The sequence below is a fragment of the Protopterus annectens genome, chromosome 1.part1 (assembly GCF_019279795.1).
Source record: "Protopterus annectens isolate FY-2018-M chromosome 1.part1, PAN1.0, whole genome shotgun sequence".
Classification (NCBI taxonomy): domain Eukaryota; kingdom Metazoa; phylum Chordata; order Ceratodontiformes; family Protopteridae; genus Protopterus; species Protopterus annectens.
The window spans coordinates 228,000,501-228,022,596 of NC_056726.1; positions in this window are offsets into that span (position 1 = coordinate 228,000,501).

Here is a 22,096-nt window from a genome sequence, read left to right on the forward strand (position 1 = left end):
ATAAGGAAAACCTCTACTGGAATGCATAACTCCTGTGTGTTATCAAAAGAAATGAGAGCAGCAAAAAGTGGAGGAAGAAAAGACAGAACAGGCTAAGAGGCAATGTCATCAAACTAAAAAGGAGGCAAATAGAGCAGTCATAACTGCAAAAAAAAGGCATCAGAGAAACTCTACCAGAAAGTGATTCAGCAGATGGTGAAAAGAAGCACTTTCGGGTTGTAAGACAACAACAGAAAGAAAAGACATTTGACAGATGCAGCATTCTGCTCACCAGCCCATAGGATATCAAGGCAGATTGCAGTACTTCAAAAAGCTATTGAATGAAGAAAAGGCCACCGAAGCAGTACTGTTGCATATACATCCAACAATGAAATAGGAACAAGAACCTATATTAGAAGAAGTGTGAAGTGCAGTAAGGAACATAAAGTCAGGGAAAGCAGTTGGCTTTGATAACGCCACAGTAAATATGAGCAAGATATTGGGCATGTCAAGGGATAAATGGCTCCAGAGGGTACTCAGCTCATGGAGACAGATACATATAGGTACATATTACAGATAACAGGAGAGTAGTCTTTTGAATGCCAGTATATATAAGAACAAAGGGGATATTCAAAACTGGGCAGTACAGAAGTATCAAATTCCTCTCACACTTTAGGAAACTGCGAGAGGGAGTGACTGACAAATGAATACATAGAGTAGTAGAAAGTGAGTTGTGTAGTTTGAATTCAGATCATGATGAAGTCCGATTGACCTGATCTTTATTGTCAGATAGACAGTGAGGAAGAAACTGGAAATAAACAGAGTCCAACTGAAAATTCTCATGCTTGATGTCGTAAGTAAGGTGATTTGAGCACTGGTGCAATCATTCTAAGTCTAAAAAATACTAGTAGAATGAGTGCAGACTATGTACAGGAATGCAGTGACACATACAGTGTTTGACTTTCAATGGAGTCTGTCTCATAATGAGTATGTCTCAGTGTTCAGGTGTGAGCCTATTCCTGTTTATACTGGTGATGCACTGCATTAATAAACAGGTTGGAGACAGATTAACACAGCTGCTACATGCTGATGATGCAGCACTACAAGCAGACTTCTGAACAGGGCCTTAATACACCACTGAGGACTGGACTCCAAAATTGAATTTACATGGGATGAAACTGGTTATAGACCAGGCACTGAACAAGGCAACAAATAGAAGAAGTCAGAAAAATCTGGAACTTCAGATATAACGTTTTCTCATCAACACAGAATAGGGGAGCTAATTTGGAGATGAATTTCTGGTTACCCATCCATTCAATCAAACTACATTTGACTTTAAGAGAAGTTCTTTTCTTAATGTGAATTAGAAGTCAGTTCTACAGATGTGGTAAGCTCTGTGATACATACCAGTCCCTTCAACATTTACTTTGCATAACAGATTGAAACCCTTGAGTGGGTATTTATGAGACCATTGGATAGGTGACGATGCAATAGGTCTCTCAGAATATGGTTTGCTGAAGGACAGGTCAGTAATCAGTAGCCTGCATGATACTTAGAAGAGGGACAAGGTTATGATTTGTTTTTACTATTTAGGCCAGTGTTTTTTTATTTGCCTTTTATTGAGCAAGCATAGTGGTTGCTCCAGTTGTGTCAAGTATTTGTTCTGGTACAGACCAAAATGGGCATTACTCTCAGATATAATCTGGTGGTACTCAAAGGATGTATCTTTGTTGACACAGGTTCCCAGATTGCTATCTATGGAATCAGTTTTCAGAGCTGTCAATGTGATAGAAGAAGTCATGCTGCACACAACATAAGAGTATACACTTCTTATCACTATGTTTTATTCGATAGTCTTGGCACCAGCTATTTGTTCAGCAAAGGCCCTCTTCAAGGATCTTGGCAATGTCCATAATGTCACAAAATTTGCAGTTATGTGAAACCTTGGCCAGCTACAAACCTTTAATATTAGCTTTGACCTGCAAGAAGTAGATGCCAGAGATGAAGGGCACAAAGACTAAACCTTGTGGCACACCACTGTGTGTAGGTCTTTTCAGGTAGAAGATCAAGCCACTCTAACTTCCTGGGTCCTATTTGTAAGCTGCTTTTTCTATCCAATGAGTTACAGTGGGATTGAACTTTAGCTGAGTGAGTTTATCAACAAAGCCTGAAAATGTGATGATGTTGAATGTGTTTGCATGGTGTAGCTATGTGGTATGCATCGTTTTGTCCTTATCCATTGCTTCAGTAACTTTTTTGACAATGTTGGCCAGGTTAAGTAGTCAAGATCTGTCTGATGAATCCAAATGGGGTTATGTCTTTAGTCTGTAAGTTGCCTTTATCTTAACTTATTAATTCCATAAAAATTTTATCCATAGATGAGAATGGTCAAGCTTATGAGTCTATTGAAGCTCCACCTTTGTGCAACAGAATGACTGTTGCTATCCTCCATTCATCCAGCACTAAGACTGTTTTGAGGCTGATATTGAATAGCTTCTGTATGGGATCAAACTAGTCATGGTTCAGTTTGAGCAATAATCAGCCTGGTAAGTTATCTGGTCTGAACGATGTAGTATTCTTGACGTTAGATAGCAACTTATGAACTTGTCCTTGGGATTTTTGAGTGAATGTAGGTGTGGGTATTGGAGCTGAGATTATTGGAGTTGAGAGGGGCTGAAGTTTGAGCAAAATTTGCTAGCAGTTTGGATGATATGTCCTTTTAATGTAAGTATATGATATCATTTGCTATTATCTCAGCACAGTGTTCAGTATTGCTTCTGAGATTTTTATCATAATTAAATAAGGTTTTATTGTTATCATATGCTTTGGTGGCTATTTCACCTCATCTAAGTCTTTGGTTGACTTGATCAGGGCCGAGAACTCCTTGTTTAGCATAGCAGGAGAATTTCTGGCATCTTGAGAGTTAAAGTTTTTTGCATGCAATTAGTTTTTTTCTTTCATTATAGAAACTGTTTATATTTGGGTCCCACCAAAGGAGTTTACTTTTGAATTAGACATTGTACTTATTTCTGAAGGGAACAGATGCATCTATGTAGCTATTTACATGTACAGAGAACTTGGCAGTGAAGGATTCTGCATAAGCACTGGAATCAGATGGAAGTGGCTTTTGAATTTAGCTAGGTCATCATTCAGTTTTAGTAGAATAGCCTTCACATAATCTCTGAATATTGATATATTGGAAGATGCCTCAGACTTCATTCTTATGGTGAATGCAAATGACTTGTGGTCTGATGTGACCAGGAAGAAAATTATAATTGATGAGGAACAATCCTGCCCCATATTGGTAAAGACCAAGTCCAACATTTTATCTTTCCTGGTTGGTATTCAGAGTAACTATATGAAATATAGAAATTTTCTAGATGCATGTCTTTGGAATGTGGGAGGAAACCAGAGCACCTGGAAGAAACCCATGCTAATGCAGAGAGGACATCCAGACTCCACACAAAAGGCACCCCAGCCGAGAATCTAACCTGAGAACCTCTTGCTGTGAGGTGACAACATTAACCGCTGCAGCACTGCACTGCCTTTATTTGTAAGCTCTGAGTTCCAGCCATTCTTGTTAGCACATGCATTGATGATGATGTTACACTTTGGGCCTTTATTGTTATATTGATTCACTTGATGGCAACCACTGCACCACGTGTCTGTGTTATGTTGTGAAACTCTTATGGTAGTCAAGAATTTGTCCAAAGTATACAAAACTACAGCTGTGACACTCCAAAAGAATAATGTCACCAACATGGCTGTATGCACTCCAAGCAATACAGCTTTGTTGCAAAGGATTGTGGTTTTACTTTGGTTTAAAGGCACCACATGAGGATCACAGTTTGTACCAACTCTGTGTTTATTTTGCTCTTGTTTGCATGTTGTTCAGTATAAATTGGATGGTTTTCCTCCATCTGAGTTCTACCTCAGTTTTCCATAGGAAACCACTGCCACAGCAGTTTTCTATGGTTCCTTTGTTTTGATAAATTTAATTTTCTTTTTGTCTGTGTGACTGTAGAGTTGGTATATATAAGCATTGGAGTACAGAGGTCATATCCCCAGAAAAACACATTTGATTTTTTTCAGTGGGCTGAGCTCATAGTACTTGGCAAAGCATACTTGGTTCATCACTGAGGTGTAACTTGATTGGTCATGGTGTAAGCATTTCTGTGACAGCTGTTTAAAACATTCTAATCAGACGAGCTGGATGAAGACCAGGCAAGTATGCCCCTACTGTCTTCAGCATTGTTACAATGATCCAGCAGGTATCATGCTGCTGTGTTGCATTGTTATGCTAATTCATTTGAGCCTTCTCCTCAGTTGTTTACATCCACCATTTAAGGGTAGCTCGTAAGTATTATGAATTATATAAATTCAATTTTGTATCTGTAACTCCTTTATCTATCTATCTATCTATCTATCTATCTATCTATCTATCTATCTATCTATCTATCTGTCTGTCTGTCTATCTATCTATCTATCTATCTATCTATCTATCTATCTATCTACATTTCTGACTGCCACTTTTATCTTTTTTCATCTTTTTTTTTTTTGGCATATTAGCTAGTAAAAAAAAGCAAAAAAAACAAGTCATTATGATGTTAGAGCAGGCCATATCTTTTATAAATCTTTAAAAGTATGTTTATTTTTTTTTTTTTTTTTTTTCAAAAAATGTATGATGAAAAAGTTGAACTAATGTGTGTTTATTACTTCTTATATTTAAATACTCTATAAATAATATTAATAGACTCATCATCATGGGACTGTATGTATTCCAGTCATGAATCACCCATTTCAGTCAATTTTCTAATTTCTCTTCAAAGATGTGATGTGAGAGTATGACTTCAAAAATTGCTTGTGATTATTTCCTAATAAGTTCCTAATAAGAAAAAGTAATAGATTGCAATTAACTTTTTTGTGCAGTTAGTTGTACTGTGCTTGTGTGCAGTTGGTGCTAGTTGTTTGCATTATGGTTGATAGATGATGCAGTATTTGCAAAGGAGATGCATCTGTATTTTTACATGTATCTCAAAGAAACTTTGATAGAAATTTTCCCAGGCTACATAAAACAGCTTTGTATTACATTCATCACAAACAAATTTTTTTTTCTTCTTACATTCGACATTAAATGAGGCACTTCTTTTTTAAACATGTTCTCATGATCCTCTGATCTTCCTAACTAACCTTGATATCACAATGTGCCAGTAATTAAAGACTACATCTTTGACACGTGGGAACCTTATAACTACTGAAGACAAACTCTACTATCTACTAAAAGGGAAACCTAGTAAAAAATAAGATAGGAGGTCTCATATGGCTTCAATGTAACATCAATTGCAGAAATTAAAGAATCCTAACCATATACAATATTTACTTTTTTGTTTTTTAAGAAATTATTTGTTTGTAACCAAACAAGAAAAAAGGACAAAAATAATAATGGAAACAGCAGAAAATCAGGGACAGCTGTAAATGTTACTCTAATTCACTTTAATGGAACAACAGAGTTTGTTTCTAAATTTGTTTCCTTCTAAATAAAATTTCAGCTCTTCCCTCTGTCACACAGCCCAGGGATCAAGCTTCCATCTTATCACATCCATATTGCTTTCTGCCTCTGCACCTCTTCCCTGTGTCCTCTCTCTCTCACATCCTATCATCTCCTCATCAATCCTTCCTCTTTTTTATCCACCTGTCTCATCTTCAGCCTCTTCATCCTCTGGTTTCTTTTCCAATAAACTCATCCACATTAAACCACACATACCTCTTCCTCTCTCTGTCCATTGCTCCCCAAACCATTGCAATGGCTAACTCTCTCATCCCTAATCCGCTTATTCCTAATCAATCCCATCCCCTCCTAGCACCCATTTCCCCATCCCATAACATGATCTATGCCGTCAAGCCTTACCTCTTGTCTACCTCAATGCCACCATTTCTCACTTCCCATACCTTATAATATATATAGCTTCTCTTCTTCACCCTCCCTATATCTCTGCTTTATTTTTCCTGTACCCTTTCTTCCTCATCACATCCTGCCCTTCACCTGATCTCTCCCTCCCTCCCTCCACTCTTCTCACTCACCTCACCTCCACACTCACCATTATTCTGAACTGCTGATCTCAAGTATTTTAACTCATTCACCTTCACCACCTCTACTCCCCTGCATCTTCACCATTCCTCTATCCACCCTTGCATCCACACCATATTCCTCTCCCTCACCTGTTGTCTTCCTTCATTCCTCTTCTCTAGAACATATTTCCACCTCTCTCATGTAATCTCTCCACTCCTGTCCTATTTCTCTCTAAAAAGAAATATGGTTATCTAATATAACTGCAGCATCAATAACTGCAATCCTCGTATAAATAAAAAATCAAACTAGTGTATAATAAATAACTAAAAACATAACTGCAATCTCTGTGCTATGGCGAGAAAATGTGGAACTACACAGAGAACTGAAAAAAAAACTAGGAAATGCTACCTGTCTGAAAATAAAGGCTATGGAGTGAAAAAAACAAATGTCTGAAAGAAGGCTGCTCAATAAGCTTACCACAATGAAAAAACAAACTTTTGATTGACATAAAAGAATTGCATGTGCACTATGCCATATAATTATCAAAGTGATTTTTAAGCATTGCCTCTTTGATAATTTACAATGCATCTTCAATATTGCCATCACCCATAAATCAAAATTTATGGGAAACATTTTCAGTCTGAACGCAGTTACGCATCTTATGAAAACAAAGCAAGGTGGGGGGGGGGGGGTAGATTTGTCACACAGCATCTACCGCATGTCTGAAATAAGCTTTCCAAATTAAGCAGAGAGATTCTTTGTCATCCTTCATAAAGGAGCTAAATAAATGGATGGGCATTCAAAAATTAGTTTCTGGTATGACTACCCTGTCCCTCCTTTAAAATGGAGGTGAGGTCTAAAATGGTTACTGGCAAGGGGTAAATGGGCTACTAGACCAGCTGCCGTGTATATTCTATTATTCTATTCTATGATTATAGAAGTACATTTAACTCATTTACTCCAATGGAGTTCAGGAAGTTTCCACTGTAACTTCTAATGAAAGGAGCCTAAGCATTTTGACATAATCAAATTATATCCTCTCATTTCAAACAAATGTTCGTATCTCTGGAACTGTAGCAGGTATGAAAGAAGTAAAACTGGCAAACCCTTCAGCACAAACTATTTTTATAGTGCTATTATTCTTTAGGTTCTAGGTCTTAAAATTAATTTTATAAGTCACAGTAAACACAGTAACTATTACATTTGCAATATTTTGTAAACAACAAACAATATCTCAGTAAACAATCAAGATACACACATACTGCCAGTAGTATGTTATTCATCTAGCTGATATCTTTCATATGAGGCTAAGGAGTTTTGTCTGTGTCACTTGGTTGTTGAGGTATTCATAAAAATATGAAAAATATAGCTATATAAATTAATATAATAAAAACAACATATATCGCTTTACCCACACTAGACAGAGGTCAAATATCAATGCAGTTGAGTTTGCCATCATGTAAGCTTTAAGATGAGTCTTTTAAAACCTTGTACATAGCATGGTTTTGGAACTATTAATGCAAAAATGTACAAGCGATACTTGATGCCTAGAGGTGTCAGTAGAAGTTAATTCCAGATGTACCTGGAGGCATCACTCACATAATGAGTTAACTTAGTCAATGGCTTGGGGTTAATATCTACTAGATTACCTATCTGAAGAGTTGATATGTTGTTAATATAAATTATCTTGGTGACTGTTTTATCAGGGAAATCAGAAATTGAAAGTAAAAGTTCAAACGCATAAACTGTAAATGGAATAACAAGGGTTTTGCCTCTATTATATCTAAGCCTGGGAATCTGGATCAATGATTTAAAGCAATTGTTACCTCTTGAGTTTGTGAAGCAGAATTATTGAGTGAAAGAACAGAATAGTCTGCAAACCAGGACATTAAATTCTAACTTGTCAGTCTGTCTCTATATTCTAGTAGGTATCCATGTCTGAGGCAGTGGATTAAAATGTATGTGTGACAGTGAGCAGTCCTATCTTGTATCACAGTGAGATTAAAATGTACGAGGGATAGTGAGCAGTCCTATCTTGTATCACAGTGAGATTAAAATGTACGAGTGATAGTGAGCAGTCCTATCTTGTATCACAGTGAGATTAAAATGTACACGTGACAGTGAGCAGTCCTATCTTGTATCACAGTGAGATTAAAATGTACATGTGAAAGTGAGCAGTCCTATCTTGTATCACAGTGAGATACTAACCATAAATCAAGTTATCTGTCTATAACAACAGATGTTCCAATTGTGGCATAAAGTATTATGAAGTCAAGCTCTTCCTATGTGTAACAGACATAAAGTTTCTAAAAAAAATAATAATAATAATATTTCATTTACATCTTTAGGTAACCTTTGTTTACCTGCCTGTGACTTTTCTAACCACAGATCAATTACCCCTCTAACGATACCTCCTATTAGAAGCAACAAACAAAGTCATGGATGTAGGACTTTGACAGCATGAGCAACTGTAATAATGAGTATAGTGTTACCCTTACTAGCACCACAACAGTTGTTCAAAGTACTGAGATCAATAGAGTTAGATACTTCAGCTAGAACACATCTTATTCTATAATTTTTAAGGCATTTCTAATAGTCAAGCCCAAAGAGCTACAGCTCATTTCCAAAAGACGTGTTTCAGAAAAGATATGGTCAATGCCATCTCAGAAAGACTTTGTATTGTTTTGTCTTCTTGATTTTGCTTTCTTGTAGAAATAATGCTTGCACTTTGACGTTTGCCTATCCATTTAAGACATTTACTTTCGGAATGGTAGAGGACAATTTAACATTCCGAGTTATAAAGGCTGTTTCCTTGTATTCGACATGCACTGGTTCCATGTCACCATTTTTGTGCTGTAGAGAGCATCCTTGATTTGAAATTATGTATATTGTGTATAACAGTGTTAATTAAAACATCCCATAAATATACAAGAGTAACAGTGGGTCTCTAAAAATAATTTATTTCCCCTACTTTTTAGAAACAAATGATATTTGTGCTTAAAAGTAATTCAGTCAGTAACTTAATAGTACAAAATTAAGTCAAAAATATTAATGCTTATTCCCTTATGCTGGGTCTTTGAAGAAGGATCAAGAAAATTTAACCTCTACTGCCTACAAAAATATAAACAAGATAACCAAGGTAGGTATAATATTTAAACTAATTCACCTAATACCATCTATGTATTAGCAGCTCCTAAAATGTAAAGGAATGTATACAAAATTACATCAAATTAAGACATAAAATTATTTAAAGCACCAATAGGGAGACCAGCTGCTAGATGGTAAATGTTATGCTTCTGCCTTTAACAATCTTGAAGGTTTTTGTCATCACCGCATATATTGCAGAAATGTAGGTGTAGCTAGACATAATACAGGGAGAGGATTATGAGCAGATTTCTGACTGTAACCCACTTATTATGTGTTGAAGACATGGTTGCCAAGAAATTCACCTCGAGAACAAAGCATCCATGCCAAGAAAATATAATACATAGTTACGATCGGTGAGATGATCATAATACTGTGTAGTGCATGGAGCTTTATCTGCAACATGTACTACTAGTTAAAGTGGAAAAAAAATTCTAAGTGTTTTGTTAGCTTTCAAAGCTGTAAAACATTTTGCATACTTTGTCAGAAAGACAGTGTAATGCTGTCTGCCACATTTACACCTACCTTTAATGTCTGTCTACTGTGCATATTTTGGCACAAACACCTCCAGATTACTGCTCCATATTTTTTTGTCTGTTCATCATAATATCTGTGGTTTTCATTTTGTTTCACAGTTCATATCATTCAACTTATTCTGGCGAATGCATCCTGTTATTCCAGCAACTAAGATTTTTTTTTACTTACAGGAAGTTAGGGACACATCATAGGTATGGGCAGCAGGCTTAAACAAATCTTTTGCGTCACTGCTGTCATTTACTAGTCAATACACTTAGATGTTATTGTGAGTGGTGTAACTGACCTTAACAACCTGAGCATTGAGTGCTTAACATTTGTTATGGATGCATCATGCATTACTCTGGCGCTTAACTAGTTTGTCTTTTTCCGAATATCAGTGCAACAAGCATACACCGTGCACTGCATTATGATCATTTTAAGCAGGTATGGATTTCATTTAAAAAAGACACTATTTACGAACATCATTATAACAATTAAGTCAAGAGTAATGCATAATATGACCTGGTTAAAGTCATATACTCGTCTAGAGGAGTAACATATGGCTAAATTTTGTCGACCATGACATTCAGTGAGGTAATCATGACATCAGCTTACAATAATTGTATAATAGATGCTAGCTAAACGGTAAACAAATCTAACTATATATAGCAAGCATATTCCAGTAATGTATACAATCAACTATAATTTACATATATTATTATGTTCTGAAATTTCTAGTGAGAAAGTAAATATCAATCTCATGCAGAAAAGTATTAGCCATATCAATTAAGTTTATAGTTAATAAATAATCAGACAGAGAACAAAATTCTGATTTGTTGGTTTTATCTGCTTTAAAAGTAATTGTCGCCCATTTAAGATAAACAGCAAATCTGTCTTGGTAAATGTGGCCCTAACATATCAAGGGTCTTCCAGTGTTGTGGCCCATGAACATTTATAATTATTTCAGATACCGAAAAGTTGTTGCAGAAGTTGGAGAAAATTCATTCCACAACTCTTCTAAAATGTCTATATTTCTTTTAATGGTATCTGCTATGATATGAAATACATTTCTGTTCAGTTGTTGATGCCTTCCCCATAAATTTTGAGATTGTCTATTGGCTCATGTCTGTTTTGTGCTTGGCCGTGGTTCTCAGAAAGGCTTTGCAGTGATCTTTCCTGATTTTTGGATTGCCAGTTATTTACAGCGTTTTTCTTTTGTTGAAAAAGTAGTGTAAGAACTGTGACAAACCAGGCTCTTACATTTAACTAAAATGGATGGCTTTGTGTGGTGCATGTGACATTATTTAAGTAGCAGGGATTATAAATGAACTGTGTAGCAATATTCTCTTCAAGGTTGCAGAGATGTCACTATTCCCTTTCTTTTGGTATAAAGGGATGCATTAGAGTCCATAGTAATCCATACACGATGCCCAACAATGTAAAGGCTAGTTCTCAGGTTGCTGGCCTAATGAAAGCTTGCTTTTCAATCATTTGATCACGAAACTTCAAAATGAATTTATTAATTTATTTCCTCTTTGTTGACTAGGTTAGCCCTGATAGGCTAGAGTTCTGTTTTCAGGGCAGATCTGAGGTGATATTCATATTGACTAGGGAGGAATTTGGACAGGTCATCAATGAAAGTACATCTGTATAAAATCTTACCATAATGGTAGATGGCCTTGCCATCAATGCTGCAGCATTCTTAATGTATGGGGTTTTCTGCCATGGAAGCCCAGCATCCAGCCAGTCTACCAAAGACTACTGTTGCTTTAAAATATGCCAAATGTCACCCAAATGTTCCTTGCATAACATAGGGCATAAAGTTGACGTTCAGGCCTACCATAATCAGAACTGATTGCCCCAGTAGGAACACCAGTCCAGGAACCCAAGAGATAATCCATACCTCCATGAAAGCAAAGGGCTAGGGGGATGGTGCAGCCAGGAGTGGGGGGAGTGAAGACTGCAGCAGTGAAGGCAAGGACATTTATGATTATGGTAAGATTTTACACAACTGTACTATGTCCTTACATTCACTGCTGCAGTATTATTAACATTTGGGAGAGTGCCAAAGTTCAAGAGGAAACTTGGGAGAGGGAAGGAGCAGAAAAGACCCCTAAAAGGCCATGATGAATGTCACTAGCAAAACCAGCCCTGGCTCTAGTAATACCATCCAACTTGTAGTGCTTAGTAAATGTTTGCACAGAAATCCAGTTACCTGCTTCAAGAAACGAATTAGTATCTAAGCCCTAGAAAAAAAGCACCAGAAGAAGCCACAGTTCTGATACAATAAGCCTAAATTGAAGAAGGAAAGCTCTTGCAATAAAAAGTGTAAGAAAAGGAAATAGCCTTATAAATCCAAGAAGAAATAGTTTGTTTGGATATGGCAGTTCCCAATAATCTAAGATGAAAAGAAACAAATAACTGATCCAAATTTTTAATAGCCTTAGTCTTATCTAGATAAACTCTGAATTGTCTATGGACATCCAAAGTATTCAGCACCCACTCACTGTCAGATTGCAGAGAGGGGAAAAAAGTAGGTAGATTAATAGACTGATTAAGTGATGGCTCATTAACCACCTCAGGCATAAAAGAAGGGCTCATGTGCAAGGATACCCTGTCCTCAAGAAAGATCAAAAAAGGGGGACAAGCCATAAGGGTCTGCATCTCAGACATTCATCTGGCAAGAAGTAAGAGCTAACTAAAGAACATTCTTGCAGGAACAATGTTTTAAGGAAGTCAAATCGGCAGGCTCAAAACAAGCCCGAGTCAACTTTTCCAAAACAAAATTAAGATCAAGGGAGGAGGAACAGGTTTCCTGTGAGGTCTAATATTAAGGAAAGCTTTAACAAATTGTTTCACCTCAAATCTAGAAGCTAAAGGAGGAGAAAAAGGCAGACAAGCAGAGATAGCGGATACGTGGGCTCTTAATAGAAGAATAGGCCAGACCAGCATTGAGCAACTCACATAAATAAGAGAGAACCACGGGAAGATCAAAGTAGATAACAAAACTGCAAGGTAATCACATGGACCACATAGGAAAAACTGCATAAAATATCAAATAGAATAAACCAGTAGTCTGACCGTCTCATAGTAACATTTATTAAAACAACAAAGTTCTCACAACTCTTCTTCAGTGTCAATAAAGCAAAATTACACTCAGTTTGAATAACAGAAACAATTAAAAGCCAGTTTATCAAATCACATCATTTCAATCACATGATCGAGACTGAATTAATTAATAGCAACAATATACATATAAAACACATTTATAAGAAAACTGACAAATAAAAATAAAAAAGTGTAAAATAATTTAAGGCTTTGTGACATAGATTTGTTTATCTTTCTGTAAGGGTTTCACACTATTCATAAGGTTAAGACCTGGTAAATGGTCTGCCCTAAAAAAATTTATCCACTTATATTCTTCTATTTCAGTTTTATTAACTATATCACAACCTCTTCTATTAAGAAAATCCCTTTGTAAAACTTTAAACCTAAAAGTATGTTCATCTCCATTCAAAGAAATATGTTTATATAACGCATCTGATTCAGTTTTCCTTTAAATCTCCTGTAGGTGTGATGAGATACGCTCTTTTAGTTTCTGATTAGTTTTACCAACATAAAAGCTGAAACATTTTTCACAGTTTGCTAAATATACCACATTTTCTGTTGTACAAGTTGCATACACTTAAAAATTAAATACTATATGTGAAACAGAGTGCATAAACTCAGTAGATGGGTTATTATATCTTCAGAATGTACAATTAAAACAGGGAACAGTTCCTTTCTTATTAATATGTAAATCTGGTCTCTTAACATTACATTTAATATCCTTGTAACATATATATTGGTTTACATTCCTCTCCTTTTTGTAAATAAAGTGAGGCTTATCATCAATTAATTTATTTAATTCATTACCTGACTTAAGTGACTGCGGTGGTGGTGCTGCGGTAGCATTGTTGCCTCACAGTAAGACGTTGTCCTGTTCGATTCTCAGCTAGAACATCTTTTGTGTGGAGACATGCATGAATGGACGTACCTTCATTGAAGGTTGTGTGCCAGAGCTAGCAACCCGGCATGTAAAAATCTACTGCCAATCATTAGAGGACCGGAGTTCCGCTGTGGTGACCCCTAACTGGGAAAAGCCGAAAGACACCACCTGACTTAAGTATGCACCAATTATTTCTATTATAGACTTTATCTGTGGTGTCCCTTTTTTATATTTTGTGATATAGCTAAGTGGTATAAAATCTATAACTATTTACTAAATGATACTGATTTCTTAATAAATAAGGTTTACCAGTTCTGTTGCTGTTTGATTCAATAAAGTTTGTTTCTATGGATTCATTTTGGATCATAATTTCTTAAAGCAAAATTATCAGCCATATCCTTTATTTCTTTTATAAAACCATCATTAGCTATATCCAGCCTACTAGCTCACATAAACTGACTTCTTACCATACTTTTAAATATATGTTTCAGGTACATACTGTTGGCATAAACTTTCTCTAGCTGCTAGTACATTTTTCTCAGAAATACTAGTTTCAAATTTTATGTTCACCAGATTAATAGCAAGATCTAAAAGAAATCATACAATCTTGTGAATAATTGAATTCAAATTGCAGAAAGATGTTAGTGCTATGTAAAAATTCAACAAACATATGTAGACTATTAACATCTCCCTTCCAAAGAAGGCCAACGCTATCCACAAAACACTTGTAGAAGATTAAATTCTCATTACAAAAAGTATCATTATAATCTTAGACATATAATTATTCCCATCTGGATAATACTAGAGTCACATAACTATAAGCTACTGGGGTGCCCATGGCAACCCCTAGCAGGTGACGGTAGAATTTATCCTTAAATATAAAGACATTATTATTAAGCACTACTTCTAGCACAGAACAAACAAGTTCTACTTTAGACCCTAAAAGTCACTATGACTACAGAGGAATTCTCTAATATACTGTATCCCAATCTTATTAGGAATCAACGTAAATGGTTATTAAATGTCTAGCATGACAAGCAATACATCACTAAAAAATATTCACATACCCAGTTTTGTAGTGCAGATAAGAAATCATTGGTGTCTTTAACATTGCTTTTACTTTTCTCAAGCAGAATGTGCAATACATTTTCTAAACACTTAGATATGGCCGTAGTAATCCAATGACTCCCTGAAATTATATGCCTCATTGGGTGGATGGTTACATTTTTATGAATCTTTGGAAGGCCATATATAACAGGCATAATTGGGTGTTGCTGCATACAAATAATTATATAAGTCAGACATAATAGAATGTTGCATCAATAAGTCATATAAAAATGATTTTACTTTGTAAACAATATTATCAACTTCTAATCTACTAATTCATCTAAAGATGTTAGTATCTCAAAGTAAATTCAACAATTATAATCATCAGTATTCACTGCAACTATGTTCCCTCCTTTATCAGTTGGTTTAATAATTAAATCATCACGTTTACAGAGATTCATTAACACTTGCCTTTCTTCTTTACTTATATTATCAAAATAATTTTTGTTTTTATCAAAATACATTTCCTGTATCACATTTTCAAATAACTTATAAAATGTCTTGGTTGTAGGAGTACTATCAGGGACAAAAGTACTTGAACATTTTAATGTAGCATTTACTTCAATCTCTGCCCCTTTATACATAAGCTTTAGGTCTAGGTTCCTAACAAACAATCTCAATTCTGAGAGACTGTCATTTAAGCTCCCATCAGTACATGGGATAAAAGTTAAACCTTTTTCCAACGATTGTAACTCAGTCTCTAAAAGACCAACACTCAATAAATTCTAAACATTATGTCCCAAATTAAACAATTCTTTAATGTTTTGTTTCTGGTAGTTCCCTGTTTTAATTGTACATTTTGTAGCTATATTAACCCATCTACTGAGTTTATGCACCCTGTTTCACATAACGTATTTCATTTTAAAGTATATGGAATGTGTACAGCAGAAAATGTGGTATATTTAGTGAATTGTGAAAAATATTCCAGCTTTTGTGTTGGTAAAACAAATCAGAAACTAAAAGAGCATGTCTCATTACACTTATCGGAGATTCAAAGGAAAATTTAATCAAATGCCTTATATAAACATATTTCCTTGTATGGAGATGAGCATACTTTTCGGTTTAGAGTTTTACAAAGGTTTTTTTTAATAGAAGAGGTGGTGACATAGTTAATAAATCTGAAATAGAAGAATATAAGTGGATTAATGTTTTAAGGCAGACATACCAGGTCTTAACCATAGGAATATTGTGAAACCCTTACTGAAAGATAAACAAACCTATGTGACATAGCCTTAAATTATTTTATACATTTTATTTTTGTCAATTTTCTTATATATGTGTTTTAAATGTATATTGTTGCTATAAATTAATTCAGTTTTGATCATGTGATTTGAATGATGTGATTTGATAAGCTGGCTTTTAATTGTTTCTGTTATTTAAACTGAGTGTAATTTTACTTTATTGACACTTAAGAAGAGTTGTGAGAACTTGAAAGCTTTGTTGTTTTAATAAATGTTACTTTGAGATGGTCAGACTAATGGTTTATTGTACTTGATATTTTAACCAATGGAACATACACAGTAAGTGGGTCTAAGTTATGAGAGAGACACCAAATAGAAAACCTCTTCCATTTGGATAAGTAGTATTTCCTAGTAATAGGTTTCCTGGCCTCCTGCAGGACTTGCAGCACATCCTCAGAAAAAAATCTGTCTATGAGGAATGAAAATCCTGTCACCCACAGTGTCAGTTGTAGTGTGGACAGGTGGGGATGAAAGAGAGATCCCTTGGCTTGTGTGATTAGATCAACCCTGTGAGGTAACTAGTGATGACTGCCCCCGGCTAGCTGCAGAAGTAGAGGGAACAAGTGCTGTCATGGCCAAAAGGGAGTCACCAAGAAGACTTTGAGAGCATCCTGTTGAATTTTGAACAGTACTTTTAAAAAGAGAAGAAGGGGAGAGAATGCATAAAGAAACATACCTTTCCAAGAAAATGAGAGGGCATCCACCTTCCACACCAGAAGACCTGGGAGTCTGGTTCAAAACAGAGGAAGTTGTCTGTTCAGAGGGGAGTGAAAAAAGATCCACTTGAGGAGTACCCCATTGATGGATAATGCCCAGAAACACATTCCTGGGAAGCATCCATTCATGGCACTGAGATAAGGACCTGCTCAGAGTGTCTGCCACAATATTCTGATCATAAGGGATATAAACTGCCTGAAGAGTCACTTGATACTTGACAGAAAGATCCCATACCAGAAGTGTCAACCGGCAAAGAAGATAAGATCCCGTTTCTCCCTGTTTGTTAATATTCAACATTACTGTGGTATTGTCTGAGGACATCTTGAGATGCTGTGGAGATAAAAGAGGATGAAAGGCCTGATAAGTCAGCAGAATAGTTCTCATCTTTTTGACAATAATGTGGTCCTTCAGCTGATGAGGCGACCAGACCCCCTGTACTTTAGGAAACCAAATGTTGCACCTCCATCCCATGCCTGAAGTGTCTGTGAACAAATATCTAGACATATGGGTCTCATAATTAATAGCCCTAAAAGCTAGGGTAGCAGAAAACAGTGCCAGAAGTATAGAGTGAGGGGAGGGAGCACACCTCCCCCCAACACACTTTTACAGCTACAAGAACTGTCTCTTGGGGAAAATCTAATGAAGCAATAATTACTGGGTTTTCTTTAAGGCGGACCCAAATGCAGATTTGTCTTCTTTAGGACCCATGCGTGCATTGCACGCTAACGTGGAATTAAACATAAGCACATGGAAGTTAAACTAACGAATTGGCAAGTGTGTGTGAGATAATGCTAGAAGTCTAAACCTCAAAATGCACTCACTCGAGGCACTCCTTAAAATGGAGAACACCGACATCTGTGCAGTGACAGAGACCTGGTTCAAAGCTCCATAGAGCACCCCTGCATTACCAGGCTATAATTCATACCACACCTTTCAGCCACCTAACCTGGAACGAAGCACTAAAGGTGGAGGCGTGTCCATATTCATTAAGGATATCCACACCTCCAGGCTAGTAGCACAGCATAATGCATCCAAGATTATCCAAGTACAACTAACTCTGGGCAAGACCACAATCCAAATTGTAGCTTGCTACAGACCCCCTACCATGCCTCAGGATTCCCACGCCTCATTTCACATTACACTGGAAAGTATTAAGGTACAACCCAACACCTTATTAATGGGCGATTTCAACTACCCCACCATTAACTGGGAAAACTACTCATGTACCAACTCTTTTGCTCAACGTTTTCTGGAATTCATAAATTCCAACGCCTTGGATCAACTTATTCACACCCCCACCAGGGGCAGCAATATCCTAGACCTGGTCATTAGCAACATGGGCAACTGGTGTTCCACACCAGAGGTTAATTCCTCGTTGGTCAGATCCGACCACAAGCTAATCACCCTAGACATCCACATCCTACCCCCACCCCAATTAGGGAAACCACCGTAAAAAACTTCTCCAAAGCCAGCTTCACACTTCTTAAGACAGAAGTTGCAAACTTCATGACACCCATGCAGACGGACAATTGAGGTATGACTGCTGAATCCTACACAAATGCACTTTATAAGGACTTACACGAGTGCATGGATCATGCTCTCCCTAATAGAACCAAGATGCTATCCTCCAAAAAAAGGAAGCCAACCTGGTGGTCCTCTGCCATAAACAAACTCTACAACAGAAGAAAGAAACTGTTGCAAAAAAAGAGTAAAATCCCATGACTGAAGGAACTCCTTGGTCAACCTCAGTAAGAAGCTGAGATCCCTCATAAAATCATCCAAAGCTAGTTACGAAAACAAAATTGCCACTGACTCTAAAGACAACCACAAAGCATTCTATAGCTATGTCAAGAATCTCAATGGGAACACTCAGATCTGCTCTGGGTTGCAGCACAATGGTACTAAATATACACAACCAACTGATATTGCCAACATCCTGGCAGATAGGTTCAGTGCTAACTTTACCCCCCTCTCACCCCCTAGAGGGCCCATCTCTATACTGGAAGAATGCAAAGTTCCTGTAATCAGGGCTACACAGGTAAAAAAAACACTCTCCAAAGCCAAGAACACAGCATCCATGGGACCTGACAATATCCCAGGCTGCACTCGACACGAACTACAGAATGAACTGGCACCCCACCTAAGTACAATGTTCAGTCATAGCCTCACCTCAGGCTTTGTGCCCACTGAATGGCACACCATGATGGTTATCCCACTCCACAAAGGGGGAGCCACGACAGACCCTGGGAACTACTGCCCCATTAGCATGACGAGCCTGGTCTACAAGGTCATGGAATGTATCATCATGGAACTCATAAACAAAGACATTGGTAATCTCCAAACTCTGGACCCTACCCAGCTCAGATTTGTAAAAGGCAGATCATGTCTCCTAAACCTGATTGACTTCTTTGAAGCAGTCACCAAAGCCAAAGATGAGGGTAAGGTGGTTCACACAGCTTATCTAGATCTTGCCAAGGCTTTCAGCACCATCCCCCACTCTGGAATTATAGATAAGCACACTAAACTAGGTATAAATCCCTATGTCACAAGATGGGTTGCCAACTGGCTCATGGACAGAACCCACACTGTGAAAGTAGCAGACTCCAAATTCGACTTCAGACCAGTGACAAGTGGAGTACCACAGGGTTCAGTCTTGGGTCCTCTCCTGTTTGGTATTCTCTGAAGTGCAGGCTAACGCAGAAGGTCTTTGGCTAACAAAGTTTGCAGATGACTGAAAACTAGGAGCCATAATCGAAACTCCTAACGATGTGGACATACTACAAAAAGGCCTCACTGAGACAGATGCCTGTTGTCAAAGCCATGGCCTGAAGCTCAATGCTAAAAAGTGTATTGTCATCCCCTTTGGTAAAAACTCTGTACCCGTGAACTACCACATAGCTGGTAGTTGACTTAACGCTGAAAATGTGATAAGAGACCTTGGGACACAGGTAGACAGTAGTCTCTCCTTTGATAATCACATCGCCACAGTGGTCAGGAAATCTTTCTACATGGCTCACCTCATCACAAAAGGTTTCTCATCAGAAAAAAAGTTGTCATTGTTCCCCTCTACTCATCACTCATTAGACCCATTATAGAGTACAATGCCTCTTTTGGTATGTACCTCACAAGACATCTACAACAACTGGAAAGGCCACAGAAATACCTCACAAAGAGGATTACTGGCCTCAAACAGATGCCCTATGCTGACCGTTTCAGTAAACTCCAGCTTTACTCCGTCGCATATCACCTACTCAGAGGCGATCTCTGCCTAACATACAAAGCTATGTCAAACCCAGAGCTGTTGGACATGCTCCACTTAAAGAACTCACAATCCCTCTGAGCTACACGCTCTAGGGACCTAAACCTTGTCACCATAATAAACAGAACATGCTGGAGTGATAGATTCTTGTCCAAGAGACTTCCGATACTCTGGAACAGATTACCTATCTATGTCATACAGAGCTCCTCATTAACACTCTTCAAGAAAAATCTTGATGATTGGATGGGAGATAGGAAATTCTCCCCACGGATCACTTCTGTGGCTCTGCTCGACAGGGGCACAGGAAAATAATTTTCTTGGGTGGCGAAAGCCAGGGTACATTTTTTGCTAGGCTTATATTGGCCCTAGGGCCAATAGCCTAGAACCTACCTATGAACCTATGAGTGCCTGTGTTTTCAGGTACTAGGTATAGCTTTTAAGGAGAGTTATGCTGCCCCCCCCCCCCCCAGAGTGCTGCTAGAGTCATGCTTCCTTACGATAAGGAGAGGTTTGATTTCTTGGTACATTTAGGTACAGTACACTTTTTGAGGATTCCCCATTGTTCTAGTTTTCAACTTATCACTGGTTTTCAAGTGGTGGTGTTCTCTTATTGCTCATTTTTTTCAAGTGTATGTGTGTGAAATGCCCCAGTTAGCTATACCTGGTGGTTAGTGTTACTCAGGCTCAAACAATAGCTGAATTCTCTACCCATACCACCACTTGTGATTCTAGGAGTTGAATCCATAGCTCTCAACAGTCTAGATTTTCACAGAATATTTGATTCATACTCTTGGTCTGTTCCTCTTAATATTTGTGTTCTTCTGGCAAATCAGTGAAAAATGAATTCACTAAATAATGATAGCCGTATACGTTTTAGTATTCCTACCTTTTAGGGCACACATGGTAACTCAAAACACTTTATTTTATCAACTTTCTAAGATTATACAAGCAATATTTAAAATGCGTCACTGGTTTTGGGCCTTTGCCCCCCCCCCCCAATAAATTTTGGCTTTTTCCATATTTCTTGTGCTATGAAGTTGAGAGACTTAGTTGAGTGTCAAGTGGATTATACAAGGAGCAGAGAGCTTCAGGGGGAGAGAAGTTTAGTGCTGCTTATACTAAGTCTGTTAGTACTGTTAATAGCACAGCAGGTAGTATACTTGCTTTTGATGCAGAAGGCTGTGGGTTCTACTCCCACAGTATGTAGATGGATTCCTGATAGTGTACTATGTTGCACTTTAAAGGGGGTGGATGCTGCTGTCCCAAAAATGCCCTCTATTGGAGGAGATACCTGGTAACTATGGACCTATTATCAGTTTGCCATCCATTCCCTATTGCAGTATTACTAGCTTATTATTTTTTAATGTAACATAGGAAATTTATTCTTCAAGGGCAACCAGGGTTGCCAGATTTCTGACAGGCCAGGGAGGGAGAAAAAAAAAAGGTCTTTCACACTAAGTGAAGACCAAAAAAAAAAAAAATAGAGCATCGCAGTTCCACATTAAATAGAAGTAGCTCCACGTTTGGTAATGTTTGATTGGCCCGTATGCTGTTATATGAGCCAATCAAAAAATCATACAGCAGACCCTCTTCTTTTCAATGTGGAACATCGGGCAATTCCTCATTAAACAGAAGTAACTCTGTTTTGTGATTTTTTTTTTGATTGGCTCATATACCAGAATTCAGGCCAATTAAAAAAAAAGAAGCAGAGCCAGCAAAACAGTGACAATAGATATATATTAAATAATATTGATGTTATAACATCTTAAACAGCAAACAACAGATGGGGCAAATATTTGTCCCACTCCCTCTTAAACTGGTCTGCAAATGCCTGCAGCATGGTCTCTAGTGCAGAGTTTAACCTTTCCACAACATCATTACTCTGGGAAAGGTAGAGGGTTCTCTTAAGGTGCTTCACCCCATAGCACTCCCACAGACAAGCCAGCAGGTCTGACATGAAATTGGCACCTCTGTCAGTCAGTATTTCTCTTGAGAAACCTACCTGCCTGAAAATCGTTAGCAAAGCATTTGCCATCTTCTCTGCCTCGATGGAGGACAGAGCTACTGCATCAGAG